Source organism: Lissotriton helveticus, chromosome 7 (genome assembly GCF_964261635.1).
Source record: "Lissotriton helveticus chromosome 7, aLisHel1.1, whole genome shotgun sequence".
NCBI classification, from domain to species: domain Eukaryota; kingdom Metazoa; phylum Chordata; class Amphibia; order Caudata; family Salamandridae; genus Lissotriton; species Lissotriton helveticus.
The window spans coordinates 1,622,922,951-1,622,942,906 of NC_136068.1; positions in this window are offsets into that span (position 1 = coordinate 1,622,922,951).

Below are 19,956 nucleotides of genomic sequence, written 5' to 3' on the forward strand. Positions count from 1 at the left end.
CTCTTCACACATCAACTGAGGCACAAGGTCACAATCCCTGTGCTTCTTCAATGTCTGCCACACCATGGGCATCCTGATGTATGTATGTGTTGGACCCGGCCTCGTGGCGTGGTTCGCCTCTGTCCCTCCGCACCCCGTGAGCGTAGTCCTGTACCCCGAACCCCCTGCGCAGCCCCCCTGTTAGCGTAGCCTGCACCCCGAGCCTGGTCGCCCTACTCCAGTTAAGCCTAGATCCCCCTAGCACCTCAACCAGGCCTGCCTTTCCCGTCCCACGCCCGGCTCCGAGCACTTAACATTGCATGCCCCACAAGGCCCGGACGCCATCTTCCCTTCCGACATCCCTGTCTCCCTGGGCCTAGCGTCACCCCGACCCCCAGCGAAACCCAGACTCCAACGGCGCGCCAGTCCCGGCTGGGGGGTAAAGGGCACTGAGTGAGATAAGACCAAGGAGTTTCGATTGCACCTCCGGCCTCCCCAGGGAGCCTGGTTTCTCTTACACCTCTGGCCTTCCCTTGTGGGCCGGATTCGATCGCACCTCTGGCCTCCCCGAGTGCTGGCTCCAGACCCGCTGGGCGTCTGGGAATTCCCGGACCCTACTTTCAAAGGGATCAAAGAGCCGACCGCCGGACCTCGCCCACGACCAGCCCCCAGGGCTTGCGACCTCCGCCTGTGAGGGTCCGGACATCAAAGGGCTAATGGATTATATCTGGGCCCGCCTGACAACTAGCGGGCAGTTGTATCTTGGACCTGAAGCCCTGCTGATCTGATAGCGTCCGCAGGGCTCAGGTGTTCAAGATGAGTTCTTCTTAGGGTCAGCCGCGGTCGCGGCTCCCTCCTCGCAACCAGGAACTGGACCATCGGAGCCCTGCTGACGCTGTCGCGGCTCGACCTCTAAGACCATCGGAGCCCTGCTGATGCTGTCGCGGCTCGAGAAGTACTCTAGTCCCGCTGGACCATCGAGACCACCATCACGACCGAGCCGACTCGACGGAGGTGAAGCAGCCAGTACGACCATCATCGTCCGTATCCCCCGGCTCGAGGATTGAGAGCTGTGCGTAGGATACGCCCCGTACTGCCCCAGAGACTAAAAGACTGTCCCGCTTCCCCCTTCCTGAACCCTCAACGACTTCGTGATCCGTCGATCACTGTGTACATATGAGTGCTGCCTTCTTTTTTTTCTTATATAAAGAACTTGTACTAAGAACCCAACGGTGTGGTGTCTGTTCGTAAGTGTGGTGTGAGCTCAGTGGGTACGATCATAGACTCGAAGTCCTCCCCGGTGAGGACCTCACGATAAGACTCGGCAAGATCTGTGGGAGAGGTGGGTCTTGGGGTGACCGGGTGAGCATAACCTGGCCCTCTGAGATTGCCCCTTCTAACAGTATGCCATGCTGATGTATGCACCACATCGTCGACATGAGTGTAGACTACATCCCTGCTATGTGATTTCCTGGTGTGATTCTCCCAATGGTGACATGAAGGTGGACAGGGACTCAGGCAACACAACCCTTCACTTGACCATGTCTGACGCACTGTACCCCAAGGTACGTGCGTGTGTACGCCTCGTTTCCCTATTGCTTTTTGGCCATGCGCGAGCAAAGCGTACCCCAAGGTACGTGCGTGTGTACGCCTCGTTTCCCTATTGCTTTTCGGCCATGCGCGAGCAAAGCGTACCCCAAGGTACGTGCGTGTGTACGCCTCGTTTCCCTATTGCTTTTCGGCCATGCGCGAGCAAAGCGTACCCCAAGGTACGTGCGTGTGTACGCCTCGTTTCCCTATTGCTTTTCGGCCATGCGCGAGCAAAGCGTACCCCAAGGTACGTGCGTGTGTACGCCTCGTTTCCCTATTGCTTTTCGGCCATGCGCGAGCAAAGCGTACCCCAAGGTACGTGCGTGTGTACGCCTCGTTTCCCTATTGCTTTTCGGCCATGCGCGAGCAAAGCGTACCCCAAGGTACGTGCGTGTGTACGCCTCGTTTCCCTATTGCTTTTCGACCATGCGCGAGCAAAGCGTACCCCAAGGTACGTGCGTGTGTACGCCTCGTTACACCATTGACTGGGTTGCATTAGCAACGCTATGTCACCATACTTGTGTGGGCATTTTAGATAAATAATAGTGAACAACTAGGGGAACAGTGTACTGATCAAAATGCAACCAGGTTGTCATGGATACAGAGTTTTTTGAGGCTCCTACAGGTGTTCTAGAAAAATCAGTTTGGCTAAAGTATACAATGTTGCAAAAGTTGTTGTTCAGCTCAGGCTCAATTTTCAAACCATGCATATGTGTGTAATGGGCTTATGTGTGATGTGATTGGATGGAACATAGGATGCTAACTATGGTGGCCTATCACACACTACTCCTTGGACTCACAGACCCTCTGCAGCACAGATATAAGGCAGCATGTGGCTGTGGGAGGGCACTTGCCTGCACAACATTGGTGTGGTAACCATAGCTGCTGTCTCTGAATCCTCTGGACCCTGATTAGCTGAGCATGGAGAGGGCACCTGCATTCACTGATGCTGAGAACAAGGCCCTGCTGGATGCCCTCCTGCCCAACTACAGCAAGCTGTATGGGAGACCAAAGGATCAGGTGAGTGATTGGTGCAATACCTTGGAGTGTGCACCTGTTGTGTGTGTGACATAATGCCCACTGTGTATGTATGGTGTATAGATGCAATGTTGTTGGGAGTGAATGCCAGGGTGTACAGTCTTGTGTAAAGAGGGTTATTTCTTGTAGTGGGGTGTGTGACAGCGTGTCACAGGCTGCAGTGCACCCAGATGTAGCATACATTGCTCTGTGATTGCCATGCTCTAAGAGTGTTTAGCCCACGTCATGTCATCTGTAGTCTTTCAATGGCATGTCATGCAGCAGTGTTTGCTCACAGGCCACATACTCCTGGACAATGATGCTAATGTGTGGAGCCTACGATGCCCTGTTGTCATCAAGTCTTTTGTGCACATATGTGTGTCTTTTGAACATGGACCAGGTGTACTGATGCTCTTTAACTTTACATTTGTGACAGGTATCTGCCTATGAGAAGGGTGAAATCTGGCTGGACATCGCCAGGGCTGTCAGGAGTGAGGGGGGCCTCGCAGGAGGCTCAGGAACATCAAGAAGAGGTGGCAGGACATCCGGTGCTGGACCCGCCGCATCGCCAGAGTCCAGCTGCATCTGGAAGCTCCACACCGGCATGGCGGCACCCGCCACCTCACCCCCAACATGCTCCGGGTCCTGGAAGTGGTGTTCCCAGACCTCCATAGGCGGTTGCAGGAGGGACAGCAGCAAGTAGGGGGTATGTACATGTCTGTTTGTTGTCATGTGTGTCACATGCTCCCTGCAGTGCTTCATGGCATGTTCACACTCCCATAGTTTGAGTGGTGTGATCAGACAGGCACTCCATGCTTTGGCATTAGAATGTCCCAGGTTCTGCAGCTGCTTCTTTGCATGCCTTGCCCTACTCCACATTTGCCCTGCGCTTTGCCTGATGTGTATTTTTCACATGTACTCCTATGGTGCAATGTTGGTACATTACATGTAGCACCACATGTTCACAGTGTCTGCCATTCTTCATATTTTTGCACTGATCTTGAGTCTAAACATGTGTTTTCTCCACGAGTCTGCCTCAGTGGCCTTGGACCATGGTACTCTTTCAAATTGTAATGTGTTGGATACAGGTGCACAATGTACATGTGCAATATTTTGGCATTATGCATACTCACACTGGGCAGTGCGTGTGTGCATATGCGCCAAATATGTATAATGTTGTTTCTAACTAATAATGATGGTCAGCCACACAATGAGGCTTTGGGTGTCAACAGCTGTGATGCCAGTGTGAGGTGATGTTACACTTGGTTCAGGTCCCAGGATGGCATAACATTTCAGTACAGGCAGGACTTTTCCCATGTGGCACAAGGTCTAAGCAATTCCAACATGTCCTGTTCTGGGTTTGGGTGGCAGGGTGGCAAAATGAGCAGGGATGCATAATCAGCTATCCTGTTGCCAGGCAGTGGATCATCATTGTGTATCTCATACTAGTTTTTAGCTTACATTTTGCTTGTATCCTACTGTACATTGAGCGTTGTGTCTCTCCCAATTTGCCACAAGTAGACTTTGCATTGTGCAGAGTTCTGTGTAATGTGCCTCATGATGCATGCCATGTTTCGAAATGAGCCATAATGTATTGTAGCTGATATGTCTGATGTGTACAAGTAACTGATATGTTTTTGTTGTTCTCCTTGCCCACAGCATCATCATCTGAATCTGGAGGAGACACAGGCGCGGACCAGGCCGAGGGACCCAGCGACAGTGCCACCTGCTTTGAGGTGTCAGAGGGAGGCAGTGGCACGGAGGGTGAGGAGAGTCTGCAGGCCGGACGACATGTGACTGACTCATCTTACCATGCCGACGACTCTGAGACAGACTCTCAGGAGGGGGTGGAATATGCAGCAATGGTAACATCTTCTTCGGCTGCCCTCCCCTCCTCCAGTACCATCTCCACCCTCCCAGTCGTTAGTGTTCCTAGGGTCCTTGCTAGCCCCCGTGTCTCCTTTGTTCCCGGCACCGCAGCCCCTGCCCCTGTGTCCCCTGCTGCCCTCAGTGCTGAGACTGTGGACCTACTCCGGCAGATTGCAGTAGGTCAGACATCCATGCTGACTGTCCTCCATGGACATACACAACTGCTTACACAGGTGGTGTCGTTCATGGAGAGCATGTCATCAGCCATGTCTGATCTACGTCGGAGTGTGGCTGTCATGGAGTCAGCACTGACGGCAGCTGTGTACACCCAGCAGCATCTGTCTCCCCCCCATCCTTCAGACCCATCCACCTCTGCCTCTCACATACCTAGACATCATACACGCACACGCCACAGGTCAGACACACCAAGCGCACACACACAGCATAAGAAGCTCAAAGCTCCACGCACCCATTCTCAAGGGGAAGTAGGCACACCCACAGGGAGAGGGGAGAAACCTCACACACGCATCCACACACCCAGTAGAACTGACTCACAGCCCTGTACCTCCACCCCCAATGTGTCCCCGGGTTCAGGTGGTAGTTTTTCCGCACTGGCTGAGGTGTGCAGCCAGGTCTTTGAAGCTACGTTCGGCGATGACCCAGCCAGTGTGGATGAATCCACTACACCTGCACCCACTCCACCTGTCCTTCCCTCTCCTGTCCATGCGTTGCCGGAGGATTCCACAGATGGTGCCCCCATAGTCACCACAGCGGATTAAACGCCATGTGCAGGCAGGTTTAGGTGTGATGACACCCATGGAGGCACAAACTGTTGCAGAGACTTTTTTGAACTGGCCATTGGCCTTTAATGAGCGAGGACTCTTATTTGCTTTGCTATTTTAGCACCAGCTGAATAAAGCTATTTGTTTCCTTTTCAGAACTTTTGTTTGTGTGAAAATGTCTGTGACTGCTGTGTGCCTGGGAGCTGATGTGATGTTAGAATATAAGTATGATGACATGTGTCAATCTCCTGATGGTAATGTGGTTATCAATGGTAGGTTTGTGATGTAAAGGTTGGCCACTGGTGGGCAGTGGGGGGGGGGTTAGCCATACACACACTCTGATGCTGGGCACTGGTGGGCAGTGGGGGGGGGGGTAGCCATACACACACTCTGATGCTGGGCACTGGTGGGCAGTGGGGGGGGTGTTAGCCATACACACACTCTGATGCTGGGCACTGGTGGGCAGTGGGGGGGTGTTAGCCATACACACACTCTGATGCTGGGCACTGGTGGGCAGTGGGGGGGGGTTAGCCATACACACACTCTGATGCTGGGCACTGGTGGGCAGTGGGGGGGTGTTAGCCATACACACACTCGGATGCTGGGCACTGGTGGGCAGTGGGGGGGGGGGAGGTTAGCCATACACACACTCTGATGCTGGGCACTGGTGGGCAGTGGGGGGGGGTTAGCCATACACACACTCTGATGCTGGGTACTGGTGGGCAGTGGGGGGGGGGTTAGCCATACACACACTCTGATGCTGGGCACTGGTGGGCAGTGGGGGGTGTTAGCCATACACACACTCTGATGCTGGGCACTGGTGGGCAGAGGGGGGGTGTTAACCATACACACACTCTGATGCTGCGCACTGGTGGGCAGTGGGGGGGGGTTAGCCATACACACACTCTGATGCTGGGCACTGGTGGGCAGTGGGGGGGTTAGCCATACACACACTCTGATGCTGGGCACTGGTGGGCAGTGGGGGGGGGTTAGCCATACACACACTCTGATGCTGGGCACTGGTGGGCAGTGGGGTGGTGTTAGCCATACACACACTCTGATGCTGGGCACTGGTGGGCAGTGGGGGGGTGTTAGCCATACACACACTCTGATGCTGGGCACTGGTGGGCAGTGGGGGGGGGGGGTTAGCCATACACACACTCTGATGCTGGGCACTGGTGGGCAGTGGGGGGGTGTTAGCCATACACACACTCTGATGATGGGCACTGGTGGGCAGGGGGGGGGCCTCAGACACACACTCTGATACTTACACATACAATTACTTAGCAGACGTATGTCCCACACGTCTATTACACTGGTGAAGTGCGGTGACGTACGTCGATGACGTACATGCGGCATGTATTGCACTGGTGTTGTGCGGTGATGTACCGTACCCCGAGGTCGATGACGTAGGTGCGGCACGTCTCCGTATTGCACTGGTGTTGTGCGGTGACGTACCGTACCCCGTGGTCGATGACGTACATGCGACACGTATTCCACTGGTGTTGTGCGGTGATGTACCGTACCCCGAGGTCGATGACGTAGGTGTGGTACGTCTCCGTATTGCACTGGTGTTGTGCGGTGACGTACCGTACCCCGAGGTCGATGACGTAGGTGCGGTACGTCTCCGTATTGCACTGGTGTTGTGCGGTGACGTACCGTACCCCGTGGGCGATGACGTACATGCGGCACGTATTGCACTGGTGTTGTGCGGTGACGTACCGTACCCCGAGGTCGATGACGTAGGTGCGGTACGTGTCCGTATTCCACTGGTGTTGCGCGGTGACGTACCGTACCCCGTGGGCGATGACGTACATGCGGCACGTATTGCACTGGTGTTGTGCGGTGACGTACCGTACCCCGAGGTCGATGACGTAGGTGTGGTACGTCTCCGTATTACACTGGTGTTGTGCGGTGACGTACCGTACCCCGTGGGCGATGACGTACATGCGACACGTATTCCACTGGTGTTGTGCGGTGACGTACCGTACCCCGATGTCGATGACGTAGGTGCGGTACGTCTCCGATTTCCACTGGTGAAGTGCGGGAGTGTGTGGCGCAACATACCCAGATATTACAGTCGTGCAATGGAGATGTGCGCGTGTGGCAACACGTACAGGTATGTTGAAGTTCGTTGTACTCACCTTCTGCGCCGTCGTCGGTTTCTAAGTACGAGGTGGTTGCCATACAGGATAGGGATGAGACGGACGATGGCGTTCATGTCCTGCTTGTCGCGTACCAGCGTGCGGTTCATGCAGGAGTGTGGTTTTACGGTAGTTTAGAGCTCTCATAGAATTAGAGCCGTACGGAGTGTGTTCTACACGGATCGTACTTCCTGGTTCGGGAGACGCGGTCTTTTTACGTCCGAACGTGGCGTGTAACGTCAGCCGACTGCAAATCGTATGGACTTTCGATTCGGACGGCGTTTTTTCCGAGCCGTACGGAGTGACGCTTTAGATTGTGATCGTACTTGCAGATTCGTACGTGGACGCCTACGGGTACGATTCGTACGGGGAAAAACGCTCCCAACCGCTATTCGGAGCGCTTTTTCACGGATCGGAATCGACCCCTTAGTGTTGAATATGCAACCAATATTACATTTGCATACCAAATAAAACACCTCATTGCCCCAGCATACGTGCCAATCACTGATGTGGCTGAACACTATAATCTTTTAATAGAAAGTCCTTTCTATACACAAAATGAACAAAAATTGGCTCCACTTTTGGATTATTTTGAGGATACCTGGGTGGGGAGACTACACAGGTCAGGCCACAGACAACAGCCTAAATTCCTAATTCCTTGGTGGAATGTATATCTACCAACCCTAAATCAAGAGGCCAAAACAAACAACGCAGTGGAGGGTTGGCATAATGCCTTTCTATCTTCAACTGGCCGAACAACTCCTACACTACACAAACTACTAACAGCAATACAAAAAGAACAAAGTTTCCAAGAGTTAAGAATGGAGCAATCCGTTGTACAATTAAAACCCAAACTATCAAGACAAACAGCCCACATGTACCAATATTTACAACAACAAGTACAACTTTACCCCACAACAAGAGGACTAGAATACTTAAAAATGATAGCAAAAACACTAAACTGAAAATAATAACCCCAAAAATTTCTGGACATTTACAAAACTGCCATAAATGTAACCAAACCATCTTATTCACAAATTATAAGATATTTTTTTTTCTAAAAATTATAAATATATATTAATTTTTAGCCCCAAAAAATATCTAACTCAACAGAATATTTTTTTAATAGAACATTTCCCAACCCACAACATTTAATAACATAAATGCATTTACCTTTTCACAACAACGTAATTAGGAAATCCAATGGTCCATAACAATCCATGCAGTATTAAATCCACAGCATAAAAAAAAAAAGTGGCCCAATACAATGCAAAAATACAACTGTTCGAAATACATCCGAAATCCCAATAATTCGATAAATCTGAATCCCTCAAAAACCTGAAAAAGGTTCTAAATCTTAAGAAACGCTCCAGAAACCCCAATAAATCAATGAAGTGTAAAACAAATAGCAGTTACAACAACTGAAATGCACTTCTTTAAAAAAAAAAAAACATAACAGCTCGGAAACAGAAATGACTGTTTCCAAAAACGTACAAGAGAATAAAAAACATTCCCACCTACATAAAACTTAGAATAATACATTATTAATCACTAGAACATACATATATCTAACAAAAAATTAATAAAAAGCCACAAACACAATAACTCCAAGGCCGTTACTGAGAAAATGCTAAGAAAAGGTAAAAACGTTAATAACCAACTACATACGAAGTTAACCCTAACATAGTAGTTCACAAACAACAAATAACAAAGTACTACCTTCAAAATTCCCTTACATTTGTTAAAATATAACAAATAGCAATCTTACCTTCTCAGACGTGAAGTAGCTTCCAACCGCGAGCTTGAATCTTCCAAAATGACCTAAAAAGACTAAGAGCGGTTACAAAATAAAACACCCAAATGATAGTATTATCCAAATAATAGTTAAATAAATGTCTAATTAATTTGTTTTACTATTAGAAATTTGTTAAAACTGTATAATTTATTTTTGCTGTATTTATGCTATGTATTAATAATTTTTCTAGAACAATATTATTTTGATATTATTTTTTTATTATTACATTAATTATTAATATATTTTAATATTTAATGTTATAATAACACAAAACATGTGTTTAAATTAGTGAAAATAAAAGTGTTATTTTTCATTATTTATATAAAAATGGTGACTAATATGTTTAATGTATTAATAATAATATTATAAAATTAATATTAATAAATAAAAAATATATAGCAGATATAATTTAAAATGTTTGTAAAATATACATTGTATATCTATGTTGTTATTAGAAAATATATCTACATATATAACATATATTGAAGTTCACATTTATATGTAACAAATATATTACTATATCATTTATTAACAATTGTGATGTATTGTAATTTCTCTTAAAATGTATATACTCTATATAGTATATTGTTAAATGTTTTCTCATTTACTATATAATTTACATATACCACAAATGTAATTTACTGCAAAGGTATCGAAATTGAATTTTTTTTGTGACAAATTAGATTTATTTTTTTGTTTAAATTGTATAAAATCATTTTTTAAACATGTATTATTTGCTTTAATTACTATATGAACAAATACAAATTTTTTGGGTTAAAACTGTGTCATTTTGGTCTACTACCCATTATTAAATAATTACTACCAATATATAAATTTGTAATTTTTTTTACAATGTATATATATTTTTATTTTATTTTACATATATAATGAACTATTACTATCAATTTACTATTCACACATGAATATACAATTTATTTAAGTCGATACTGGACACTGAACATGAAACATTTACTTATCCAAATCCAATATAAATTTTTTTTTATTAATACTAAACACATTAACTATTCCAACTCCAATCTGCATTTAATTTGTGTAGGTTCTGGACACTGAACCTATTTAATTTACTATTCCAACTCCAATCTACATTGAATTAGGGCAGGTGCTGGACACTGAACCTATTTAATTTACTATTCCAACTCCAATCTACATTTAATTAGGATAGGTGCTGGACACTGAACCTATTTAATTATTTATTCCAACTCCAATCTACATTTAATTAGGGTAGGTGCTGGACAGTGAACCTATTTAATTTACTATTCCAACTCCAATCTACATTTAATTAGGGTAGCTGCTGGACACTGAACCTATTTAATTTACTATTCCAACTCCAATCTACATTTAATTAGGGTAGGTGCTGGACACTGAACCTATTTAATTTACTATTCCAACTCCAATCTACATTTATTTAGGGTAGGTGCTGGACACTGAACCGATTTAATTTACTATTCCAACTCCAATCTACATTTAATTAGGATAGGTGCTGGACACTGAACCTATTTAAATTACTACCAATATATAAATTTGTAATTTTTTTTACAATGTATATATATTTTTATTTTATTTTACATATATAATGAACTATTACTATCAATTTACTATTCACACATGAATATACAATTTATTTAAGTCGATACTGGACACTGAACATGAAACATTTACATATCCAAATCCAATATAATTTTTTTTTTATTAATACTAAACACTTAAACTATTAAATTAACTATTCCAACTCCAATCTGCATTTAATTTGTGTAGGTTCTGGACACTGAACCTATTTAATTTACTATTCCAACTCCAATCTACATTGAATTAGGGCAGGTGCTGGACACTGAACCTATTTAATTTACTATTCCAACTCCAATCTACATTTAATTAGGATAGGTGCTGGACACTGAACCTATTTAATTATTTATTCCAACTCCAATCTACATTTAATTAGGGTAGGTGCTGGACAGTGAACCTATTTAATTTACTATTCCAACTCCAATCTACATTTAATTAGGGTAGCTGCTGGACACTGAACCTATTTAATTTACTATTCCAACTCCAATCTACATTTAATTAGGGTAGGTGCTGGACACTGAACCTATTTAATTTACTATTCCAACTCCAATCTACATTTAATTAGGGTAGGTGCTGGACACTGAACCTATTTAATGTACTATTCCAACTCCAATCTACATTTAATTAGGGTAGGTGTTGAACACTGAACCTATTTAATTTACTATTCCAACTCCAATATACATTTAATTAGGATAGGTGCTGGACACTGAACCTATTTAATTAATTATTCCAACTCCAATCTACATTTAATTAGAGTAGGTGCTGGACAGTGAACCTATTTAATTTACTATTCCAACTCCAATCTACATTTAATTAGGGTAGGTGCTGGACACTGAACCTATTTAATTTACTATTCCAACTCCAATCTACATTTAATTAGGGTAGGTGTTGAACACTAAACCTATTTAAATTACTATTCCAACTCCAATCTACATTTAATTAGGGTAGGTGCTGGACACTGAACCTATTTAATTAAGTATTCCAACTCTAATCTACATTTAATTAGTGTAGGTGCTGGACACTGAACCTATTTAATTAACTATTCCAAATCCTATCTACATTTAATTAGGGTAGGTGCTGGACACTGAACCTATTTAAATTACTATTCCAACTCCAATCTACATTTAATTAGGGTAGGTGCTGGACACTGAACCTATTTAATTTACTATTCCTACTCCAATCTACATTTAATTAGGGTAGATGCTGGACACTGAACCTATTTAATTAACTATTCCAACTCCAATCTACATTTAATTAGGGTAGGTGCTGGACACTGAACCTATTTAATTTACTATTCCAACTCCAATCTACATTTAATTTGGGTAGGTGCTGGAAACTGAACTTATTTAATTAACTATTCCAACTCCAATCTACATTTAATTAGGGTAGATGCTGGACACTGAACCTATTTAAATTACTATTCCAAATCCAATCTACATTTAATTTGTGTAGGTGCTGGACACTGAACCTATTTAATTTACTATTCCAACTCCAATCTACACTTAATTAGGGTAGGTGCTGGACACTGAACCTATTTAATTTACTAGTCCAACTCATATCTACATTTAATTAGGGTAGGTGCTGGACACTGAACCTATTTAATTTACTATTCCAACTCCAATCTACATTTAATTCGGATATTAGCTACACACTGAACCTATTTAATTAACTACCCCAACTCTAATCTACATTTAATTAGGGTAGGTGCTGGACACTGAACCTATTTAATTATTTATTCCAACTCTAATCTACATTTAATTAGGGTAGGTGCTGGACACTGAACCTATTTAATTTACTATTCCAACTCCAATCTACATTTAATTAGGGTAGGTGCTGGACACTGAACCTATTTAATGTACTATTACAACTCCAATCTACATTTAATTAGGGTAGGTGTTGAACACTGAACCTATTTAATTTACTATTCCAACTCCAATCTACATTTAATTAGGATAGGTGCTGGACACTGAACCTATTTAATTAATTATTCCAACTCCAATCTACATTTAATTAGGGTAGGTGCTGGACAGTGAACCTATTTAATTTACTATTCCAACTCCAATCTACATTTAATTAGGGTAGGTGCTGGACACTGAACCTATTTAATTTACTATTCCAACTCCAATCTACATTTAATTAGGGTAGGTGTTGAACACTAAACCTATTTAAATTACTATTCCAACTCCAATCTACATTTAATTAGGGTAGGTGCTGGACACTGAACCTATTTAATTAAGTATTCCAACTCTAATCTACATTTAATTAGTGTAGGTGCTGGACACTGAACCTATTTAATTAACTATTCCAAATCCTATCTACATTTAATTAGGGTAGGTGCTGGACACTGAACCTATTTAAATTACTATTCCAACTCCAATCTACATTTAATTAGGGTAGGTGCTGGACACTGAACCTATTTAATTTACTATTCCTACTCCAATCTACATTTAATTAGGGTAGATGCTGGACACTGAACCTATTTAATTTACTATTCCAACTCCAATCTACATTTAATTTGGGTAGGTGCTGGACACTGAACTTATTTAATTAACTATTCCAACTCCAATCTACATTTAATTAGGGTAGATGCTGGACACTGAACTTATTTAATTACCTATTCCAACTCCAATCTACATTTAATTAGGTTAGGTGTTAAACACTGAACCTATTTAAATTACTATTCCAACTCCAATCTACATTTAATTAGGGTAGGTGCTGGACACTGAACCTATTTAATTTACTATTCCTACTCCAATCTACATTTAATTAGGGTAGATGCTGGACACTGAACCTATTTAATTAACTATTCCAACTCCAATCTACATTTAATTAGGGTAGGTGCTGGACACTGAACCTATTTAATTTACTATTCCAACTCCAATCTACATTTAATTTGGGTAGGTGCTGGAAACTGAACTTATTTAATTAACTATTCCAACTCCAATCTACATTTAATTAGGGTAGATGCTGGACACTGAACCTATTTAAATTACTATTCCAAATCCAATCTACATTTAATTTGTATAGGTGCTGGACACTGAACCTATTTAATTTACTATTCCAACTCCAATCTACATTTAATTAGGGTAGGTGCTGGACACTGAACCTATTTAATTTACTAGTCCAACTCCAATCTACATTTAATTAGGGTAGGTGCTGGACACTGAACCTATTTAATTTACTATTCCAACTCCAATCTACATTTAATTCGGATATTAGCTACACACTGAACCTATTTAATTAACTACCCCAACTCTAATCTACATTTAATTAGGGTAGGTGCTGGACACTGAACCTATTTAATTATTTATTCCAACTCCAATCTACATTTAATTAGGGTAGGTGCTGGACACTGAACCTATTTAATTTACTATTCCAACTCCAATCTACATTTAATTAGGGTAGGTGCTGGACACTGAACCTATTTAATGTACTATTCCAACTCCAATCTACATTTAATTAGGGTAGGTGTTGAACACTGAACCTATTTAATTTACTATTCCAACTCCAATCTACATTTAATTAGGATAGGTGCTGGACACTGAACCTATTTAATTGATTATTCCAACTCCAATCTACATTTAATTAGGGTAGGTGCTGGACAGTGAACCTATTTAATTTACTATTCCAACTCCAATCTACATTTAATTAGGGTAGGTGCTGGACACTGAACCTATTTAATTTACTATTCCAACTCCAATCTACATTTGTTTAGGGTAGGTGTTGAACACTAAACCTATTTAAATTACTATTCCAACTCCAATCTACATTTAATTAGGGTAGGTGCTGGACACTGAACCTATTTAATTAAGTATTCCAACTCTAATCTACATTTAATTAGTGTAGGTGCTGGACACTGAACCTATTTAATTAACTATTCCAAATCCTATCTACATTTAATTAGGGTAGGTGCTGGACACTGAACCTATTTAAATTACTATTCCAACTCCAATCTACATTTAATTAGGGTAGGTGCTGGACACTGAACCTATTTAATTTACTATTCCTACTCCAATCTATATTTAATTAGGGTAGATGCTGGACACTGAACCTATTTAATTAACTATTCCAACTCCAATCTACATTTAATTAGGGTAGGTGCTGGACACTGAACCTATTTAATTTACTATTCCAACTCCAATCTACATTTAATTTGGGTAGGTGCTGGACACTGAACTTATTTAATTAACTATTCCAACTCCAATCTACATTTAATTAGGGTAGATGCTGGACACTGAACTTATTTAATTACCTATTCCAACTCCAATCTACATTTAATTAGGTTAGGTGTTAAACACTGAACCTATTTAAATTACTATTCCAACTCCAATCTACATTTAATTAGGGTAGGTGCTGGACACTGAACCTATTTAATTAAATATTCCAACTCTAATCTACATTTAATTTGTGTAGGTGCTGGACACTGAACCTATTTAATTTACTATTCCAACTCCAATCTACATTTAATTAGGGTAGGTGCTGGACACTAAACCTATTTAATTTACTATTCCAACTCCAATCTACATTTAATTAGGGTAGGTGCTGGACACTGAACGTATTTAATTTACTATTCCAACTCCAATCTACATTTAATTCGGATATTAGCTACACACTGAACCTATTTAATTAACTACCCCAACTCTAATCTACATTTAATTAGGGTAGGTGCTGGACACTGAACCTATTTAAGTATTTATTCCAACTCCAATCTACATTTAATTAGGGTAGGTGCTGGACACTGAACCTATTTAATTTACTATTCCAACTCCAATCTACATTTAATTAGGGTAGGTGCTGGACACTGAACCTATTTAATTTACTATTCCAACTCCAATCTACATTTAATTAGGGTAGGTGTTGAACAATGAACCTATTTAATTTACTAATACAACTCCAATCTACATTTAATTAGGATAGGTGCTTGACACTGAACCTATTTAATTAATTATTCCAACTCCAATCTACATTTAATTAGGGTAGGTGCTGGACAGTGAACCTATTTAATTTACTATTCCTACTCCAATCTACATTTAATTAGGGTAGATGCTGGACACTGAACCTATTTAATTAACTATTCCAACTCCAATCTACATTTAATTAGGGTAGGTGCTGGACACTGAACCTATTTAATTTACTATTCCAACTCCAATCTACATTTAATTTGGGTAGGTGCTGGAAACTGAACTTATTTAATTAACTATTCCAACTCCAATCTACATTTAATTAGGGTAGATGCTGGACACTGAACCTATTTAAATTACTATTCCAAATCCAATCTACATTTAATTTGTGTAGGTGCTGGACACTGAACCTATTTAATTTACTATTCCAACTCCAATCTACATTTAATTAGGGTAGGTGCTGGACACTGAACCTATTTAATTTACTAGTCCAACTCCAATCTACATTTAATTAGGGTAGGTGCTGGACACTGAACCTATTTAATTTACTATTCCAACTCCAATCTACATTTAATTCGGATATTAGCTACACACTGAACCTATTTAATTAACTACCCCAACTCTAATCTACATTTAATTAGGGTAGGTGCTGGACACTGAACCTATTTAATTATTTATTCCAACTCCAATCTACATTTAATTAGGGTAGGTGCTGGACAGTGAACCTATTTAATTTACTATTCCAACTCCAATCTACATTTAATTAGGGTAGGTGCTGGACACTGAACCTATTTAATTTACTATTCCAACTCCAATCTACATTTGTTTAGGGTAGGTGTTGAACACTAAACCTATTTAAATTACTATTCCAACTCCAATCTACATTTAATTAGGGTAGGTGCTGGACACTGAACCTATTTAATTAAGTATTCCAACTCTAATCTACATTTAATTAGTGTAGGTGCTGGACACTGAACCTATTTAATTAACTATTCCAAATCCTATCTACATTTAATTAGGGTAGGTGCTGGACACTGAACCTATTTAAATTACTATTCCAACTCCAATCTACATTTAATTAGGGTAGGTGCTGGACACTGAACCTATTTAATTTACTATTCCTACTCCAATCTACATTTAATTAGGGTAGATGCTGGACACTGAACCTATTTAATTTACTATTCCAACTCCAATCTACATTTAATTTGGGTAGGTGCTGGACACTGAACCTATTTAATTTACTATTCCAACTCCAATCTACATTTAATTAGGGTAGGTGTTGAACACTGAACCTATTTAATTTACTATTCCAACTCCAATATACATTTAATTAGGATAGGTGCTGGACACTGAACCTATTTAATTAATTATTCCAACTCCAATCTACATTTAATTAGAGTAGGTGCTGGACAGTGAACCTATTTAATTTACTATTCCAACTCCAATCTACATTTAATTAGGGTAGGTGCTGGACACTGAACCTATTTAATTTACTATTCCAACTCCAATCTACATTTAATTAGGGTAGGTGTTGAACACTAAACCTATTTAAATTACTATTCCAACTCCAATCTACATTTAATTAGGGTAGGTGCTGGACACTGAACCTATTTAATTTACTATTCCTACTCCAATCTACATTTAATTAGGGTAGATGCTGGACACTGAACCTATTTAATTAACTATTCCAACTCCAATCTACATTTAATTAGGGTAGGTGCTGGACACTGAACCTATTTAATTTACTATTCCAACTCCAATCTACATTTAATTTGGGTAGGTGCTGGAAACTGAACGTATTTAATTAACTATTCCAACTCCAATCTACATTTAATTAGGGTAGATGCTGGACACTGAACCTATTTAAATTACTATTCCAAATCCAATCTACATTTAATTTGTGTAGGTGCTGGACACTGAACCTATTTAATTTACTATTCCAACTCCAATCTACATTTAATTAGGGTAGGTGCTGGACACTGAACCTATTTAATTTACTAGTCCAACTCATATCTACATTTAATTAGGGTAGGTGCTGGACACTGAACCTATTTAATTTACTATTCCAACTCCAATCTACATTTAATTCGGATATTAGCTACACACTGAACCTATTTAATTAACTACCCCAACTCTAATCTACATTTAATTAGGGTAGGTGCTGGACACTGAACCTATTTAATTATTTATTCCAACTCCAATCTACATTTAATTAGGGTAGGTGCTGGACACTGAACCTATTTAATTTACTATTCCAACTCCAATCTACATTTAATTAGGGTAGGTGCTGGACACTGAACCTATTTAATGTACTATTCCAACTCCAATCTACATTTAATTAGGGTAGGTGTTGAACACTGAACCTATTTAATTTACTATTCCAACTCCAATCTACATTTAATTAGGATAGGTGCTGGACACTGAACCTATTTAATTAATTATTCCAACTCCAATCTACATTTAATTAGGGTAGGTGCTGGACAGTGAACCTATTTAATTTACTATTCCAACTCCAATCTACATTTAATTAGGGTAGGTGCTGGACACTGAACCTATTTAATTTACTATTCCAACTCCAATCTACATTTAATTAGGGTAGGTGTTGAACACTAAACCTATTTAAATTACTATTCCAACTCCAATCTACATTTAATTAGGGTAGGTGCTGGACACTGAACCTATTTAATTAACTATTCCAAATCCTATCTACATTTAATTAGGGTAGGTGCTGGACACTGAACCTATTTAAATTACTATTCCAACTCCAATCTACATTTAATTTGGGTAGGTGCTGGACACTGAACTTATTTAATTAACTATTCCAACTCCAATCTACATTTAATTAGGGTAGATGCTGGACACTGAACTTATTTAATTACCTATTCCAACTCCAATCTACATTTAATTAGGTTAGGTGTTAAACACTGAACCTATTTAAATTACTATTCCAACTCCAATCTACATTTAATTAGGGTAGGTGCTGGACACTGAACCTATTTAATTTACTATTCCTACTCCAATCTACATTTAATTAGGGTAGATGCTGGACACTGAACCTATTTAATTATCTATTCCAACTCCAATCTACATTTAATTAGGGTAGGTGCTGGACACTGAACCTATTTAATTTACTATTCCAACTCCAATCTACATTTAATTTGGGTAGGTGCTGGAAACTGAACTTATTTAATTAACTATTCCAACTCCAATCTACATTTAATTAGGGTAGATGCTGGACACTGAACCTATTTAAATTACTATTCCAAATCCAATCTACATTTAATTTGTGTAGGTGCTGGACACTGAACCTATTTAATTTACTATTCCAACTCCAATCTACATTTAATTAGGGTAGGTGCTGGACACTGAACCTATTTAATTTACTAGTCCAACTCCAATCTACATTTAATTAGGGTAGGTGCTGGACACTGAACCTATTTAATTTACTATTCCAACTCCAATCTACATTTAATTCGGATATTAGCTACACACTGAACCTATTTAATTAACTACCCCAACTCTAATCTACATTTAATTAGGGTAGGTGCTGGACACTGAACCTATTTAATTATTTATTCCAACTCCAATCTACATTTAATTAGGGTAGGTGCTGGACACTGAACCTATTTAATTTACTATTCCAACTCCAATCTACATTTAATTAGGGTAGGTGCTGGACACTGAACCTATTTAATGTACTATTCCAACTCCAATCTACATTTAATTAGGGTAGGTGTTGAACACTGAACCTATTTAATTTACTATTCCAACTCCAATCTACATTTAATTAGGATAGGTGCTGGACACTGAACCTATTTAATTAATTATTCCAACTCCAATCTACATTTAATTAGGGTAGGTGCTGGACAGTGAACCTATTTAATTTACTATTCCAACTCCAATCTACATTTAATTAGGGTAGGTGCTGGACACTGAACCTATTTAATTTACTATTCCAACTCCAATCTACATTTGTTTAGGGTAGGTGTTGAACACTAAACCTATTTGAATTACTATTCCAACTCCAATCTACATTTAATTAGGGTAGGTGCTGGACACTGAACCTATTTAATTAAGTATTCCAACTCTAAACTACATTTAATTAGTGTAGGTGCTGGACACTGAACCTATTTAATTAACTATTCCAAATCCTATCTACATTTAATTAGGGTAGGTGCTGGACACTGAACCTATTTAAATTACTATTCCAACTCCAATCTACATTTAATTAGGGTAGGTGCTGGACACTGAACCTATTTAATTTACTATTCCTACTCCAATCTACATTTAATTAG